The sequence below is a fragment of the Equus przewalskii genome, chromosome 5 (assembly GCF_037783145.1).
Source record: "Equus przewalskii isolate Varuska chromosome 5, EquPr2, whole genome shotgun sequence".
Classification (NCBI taxonomy): domain Eukaryota; kingdom Metazoa; phylum Chordata; class Mammalia; order Perissodactyla; family Equidae; genus Equus; species Equus przewalskii.
In genome coordinates, this window is record NC_091835.1 from 21,350,317 (window position 1) to 21,355,228 (window position 4,912).

At 46.3% G+C, this 4,912-nt stretch overlaps 1 long non-coding RNA gene across 1 annotated transcript; it reads right to left on the reverse strand.

The window, feature by feature from the left end:
- Nucleotides 1–268: 268 nt before the first annotated feature.
- Nucleotides 269–4,516, reverse strand: LOC139083681 (uncharacterized). The gene is made up of 3 exons (XR_011540592.1): nt 4,319–4,516; nt 1,343–1,649; nt 269–602 (listed from the first exon to the last, which is right to left on the reverse strand). It is a non-coding gene; the product is annotated as an uncharacterized lncRNA (long non-coding RNA).
- Nucleotides 4,517–4,912: the final 396 nt, after the last annotated feature.

Consider the following 4,912-nt stretch of genomic DNA (forward strand, 5'->3'; position numbering starts at 1 on the left):
ACCGAGACACAGCTGACTAACCCAAAGTCTTGGCATGTTAACTATGTTTACAGAGGGCTCATTCTGCTCCAGGCACTATTTTGAGAGCTTTACGGAGAATATCTCATTTAATCTTCACAGAAACATCACAGACGAAGACTGGCTTATCCCATTTTACAGATGAGGAAACTGAGGCACAGAGACTTTATTCAGCTACCAGGTAGAAGAGTCAAGATGGGAACTCAGGTGGTTTGACTCAAAGCTAGCACTGTTAGGATGCCACTTCAGATTCGCTGATCTCTGCTTCCCTGAAGCTTCCATCAACCGGTCATTGTCACAACCCTCTAGAGGCCACCAAAGTGGGACAGCAGTTCTTCCCTCTGACAATCCTTCAGATATTGGAAGACTACTATCAGCTCCCTTGGGTTCTCCTCTGTTCTCCAGGATAAACAGCCTCTGCTCACTCAGTCGCTTCTCCTGGGATGTGGCTGGGCCTCCCGCACCGTGGTGAATGGGCCATGGAGAGCTCAGCCCCACATGCTGTATGTGCAGGATCCGTACAAAGTAGAGTGCAAACACCGTGCCCTTTGCTCTAGAAGTATCGATGTCTATTAAGACTCCAGCTAGTGAAAAAACAAGCCACAGAACAGAGTGTTAGTAGGGTTCCATTTTTGTAAAATAGTTATTTAAGCAGAGTAACATACATGTGTACACACATAGGTTTTTTTGGTTTTTTTTAGGAAGATTAGCCCTGAGCTAACTGCTGTCAATCCTCCTCTTTTTGCTGAGGAAGACTGGTCCTGAGCTAACATCCGTGTCCATCTTCCTCTACTTTATATGTGGGACGCCTGCCACAGCATGGCCTGCCAAGCAGTGGTGCCATGTCCGCACCCAGGATCCAAACCAGCAAACCACAGGCCACCGAGGCGGAATGTGAGCTCTTAACCACACTCCACCGGGCCAGCCCCCACACATAGTTTTTATTATGCACAGAAAGAACCCTCCCAAAGGATAAATATCAAATGAAGCCCTGCTATTAAATGTAGGTGGTGAGGTTGGGGACGGGGACAAGGAATTGGGAAATTTCACACTTCACACACTTTGATATTGACTGAAGTTTTTATAACAATTATGTATTATTTTATTTTTTTGACCCAAGAAGGACAGTCATAATGTATTATTTTATTATTTAAAAAATAATAATTGACTTCTAAAAGTTAGTCAATGACTCTTTTAAAAAAAAAAATCTGTTTAGAAGCTATCTTTTAGAATACTTCGAGGGACTCTGCAAGAAGCCAGGCAGAAACTCATCCATCTAATCATTTCATTCTGAATATAAAGATTTAATCAGAATTTAACTCACCCTTCTCCCCTAAAGGCTAATAGGAAAATTTGAAATTTATGGGTCCAGGCTCCTGCTGTGGGCTTCAGGCAGCAAGGCAGTTTTCCAAAGATGAGGTAGACACGTGACTCCCCGTGCACGGCCGGGTTTCAGGGATGACACGCCGGTCAGCTGTGCACGTTCCTGGCCCTTTTCCAGCCTGTGTAACTAAGGAGGGTACAGACCAACCTATGATGCTGCAAATCCTTTCAGAGATGGAGCCGCTTACTCGTCCTCCTCATCTGCTTCCGAGGATGCTCAAGGACTTTGTAACCCCCCAGAGCAGAGCCTAGCGTAGGAAAGAGAGACGAAACCTCCTGTAGCCCACGTTCAGGCACAGTCACAAAGCTTTACAGTTGATGAAACACAGTGCTGAACATTCTGGAACGGATGAGGCATGGCGCTGAATGCTTTCTTTGTCTTTGCAGAGGCTGTGGCACTGCTTGGACAGGCGGTAATGGCAACTGAGGCACACGGAAGGGAAGTGGGCTGCCCAGGTACATACCACTGGGACTAACCCGTGTTCTTTCCAGTCCACGACCACATACTTGAACTAGAATGTGAACATTCTGGAGCCTAATTCAAATACCACTGAGGGGGTTAAACTATGTCAACCTCTATGGGAAGCAATTTGGAGAGATCTGCCAAAATTTAAAATTCTCATGTTCTTTGCCAATTTCACTTCCAGGAACTTATGGTACAAATATACTCATGTGTTGAAATGAAATGTGTCCATGCTCATTCGTTGTAGCATTGTTTGTATTACAAAAATTGGAAACAGCCTAAATATCCTTAAATAAGTGATATTCAAATAAATTAGGGCACATAAAATGGAATCTATGCAGCCTTTAAAAAAGAAGACCACAGATAGATAAACCCTGACGTGGAGTGAGCTCTAAGATGCGGCATTAAATATTCAAGTAGGGAAAGGCGTCTGAAAAGTGTGCACAGTCAAGGGTGTCCAAAGGATGATGGGGAAAGACGTTCATGCTTAGGATGCATGTTATATGTCTGAACTGTCTCTAGAAGGTGATACAAGACACAGGTTACAGTGATTGCCACTGAAGAAGGGGACCCGGGATGAGGGGGACGGGGGCCAGCGGAAGGGGAGCTCACATTGACTCTACCCATTTCCTATCTTCTGAATTGTGTACATTGTTTATGTATTGCCTGTTTAAATTGTAAAATATAATTTAAAAAGAAGGAAAGTCTTGGTCCATGAACTTTGGCCAACTCTCCAGATACACCCTATGGTTACACTGGGCTGAGAGCTGTTTTGCCATCAGGGCTGTGACAAGAGCAAAGAGGGTCCAGGAAGAGGTGGTGGGAATCTGGCACATGGGAGGGGACCAATGGGATTCATGCATAAGAGTCATGGGTGGGTCACGGAATCTCAAGTCGGAACAGGTCTTAGTGTCCTGTAACCCAAATCTCTGCCAGACACATGATTCCCTTCCACCACGTCCAACACTGACCTTCGGCTCTAGAACCTCCATCTAAGACATCATGATGGCAAGTTCATGTCTGCCATGAGCATTAATGAGAAAGGCACAGGGAACCACCTCGCACTGTGCCTGGCACGTGGTGCATGTTCCATAAACGGCTGTCCTGTTGAACGTGAACAGTGCAGAACGTTCCATACTTGACGGCAGACCTTGTACCCTCTGGTATTCTGACCACTTCCCCTGTCGTGAGCATTTCCCACCACATTGTCTTGCAATGGCTGTGTAATATTCTGCTGATGGGGAGCTATAATTTTCTTAACTGCACGTTTAGTTTGCTTTGAAATTTTCAGACAAATACGAATACAGATGAGTATCTTTTTGCACATAGCACGTTATTTTTCAAAGGCCCTGTTTCAGCAAAAATATTCAATTGAAAGACTGAACATTTTTTGGCTGGGGGAGTGTTCGTGAACAATAATACGTTGCTATGACATTGACACTCTGGGGCACCTATTCTAAAAACAAAAGTCCAAAAGAAATGCGCCTGGGGGGAGCAGAGGAGAAAATATGAATGTAAATAAATATGGACCCAGGTGAAAAAGCATCAAAGATTAGTCTGGATGGAAGAACCGTATTATCCATCTCAAATTCTTCTCTGGGAAAATCAGTGTCCTGTAACATTTCGGGACTTACACGCTGTTTTGGCTAAAAGCAAAAACAGCAAGAAGTCTGGTATTTCAAAAGGATAAAGAGGCATCACATCAAAATACAGAAAGTTTTCCTTTCCTCTGTCCCCAAAGAGAAATATTGTACCTGTTGAAAGAAAGAGGGAGAACTGGCATCTTACAGGCAGAAGAGTTGGCAGCCCCTGTCCCCTGAGGCAGAGGCTGGGGTCCTGGAAAGAATGGGATTTTGCCAGGGTCTGGTATTTTGTCAGCATCCTTGCCTTCTCTGGAACATCCCCATTGTACCGCTGAGTAAACTAAGGCCAAACTTTCCCAGGAGCTCCATCAAAGCTGAGCTCGGCCCTGGCCCCTGACCTCCACTCTGCTGTCGGCCCCCTTTCCCCCTCCGCCCTCCTCTTCCTCTGTAGGTCCTCACAGCAGACCCCTCTGAAGCCCCCTCACCACCCAACTTCAGAACCATGTCGATTAACTCCACCCCAGCACTTGTTGTGGCAAAAGGAGAAGGCTTCCTTTTGCTGGATGACGTCCTGACCTCACGGCAGCTCTGATGCCATTTTCTTCCTCTACTTTCTCTTTCCAGCTTCTATGACACCATCATTTTCCCCCCTACCTTTAAATCTTCCTATGCCCAGAGCTCTGTCTTCAGACTTCTCCTTCCCTCCACCCTCCCAAAATCTCCTCACCCCAGGTGGCCTCATCTAACACCTTCTAAACACTGATGAAGCCCACAGAGCAGCCAGCATCCGAGGTTGTCTTACCAGTTCCAGCTGCTATAACAAAACACAGCAGACTAGGTGGCTTATAAACAAGAGAGATGTGCTGCTCACAGTTCCAGAGGCTGGAAGTCCAAGGTCAGGGTGCTGGCGTGGCCAGGTTCTGGTGAGAGCCCTCATCCTGGTTCATAGCTGGCGCCTTCTCGCTGCGTCCTCACCTTGAGGAAGGAGAGAGGGAGCTCTCTGGGGTCTCTTCTACAAGGGCAGCAGTTCCATCATGAGGGCTCCACCCTTGTGACCTAATCACCCCCCAAAGGCCCCACCCCCTTATACCATCTTGTGGGTTAGGATTTCAACATGTAAATGGGAGGGGTGAGGCACGAAGATTCAGACCACAGCAGTGGGTATTACTGGATGCCTCCAACTTACAATGTCTACCTGTCTAGAATACAATTCCTAATTCTCCTCTCAAAACACGCACGCACACACTTCTCAGGTTAGGGAAAGGAGGGGTTCGTGGCCTCTCCATAATCTAATTTCTCTTGCCCCACCTTCTGATCGATGTACAGGCTTTGTCACAACCAAGACCTGAGACCAAGTCCCACTCTTTCCTCTTTACTTGGGTGGGCATGTTACACGATTGTTTTGATACTCACTTTCCTCACCTGCAAATTGGGGATAACAACTCCTATGTGATAGGGTTTCTCT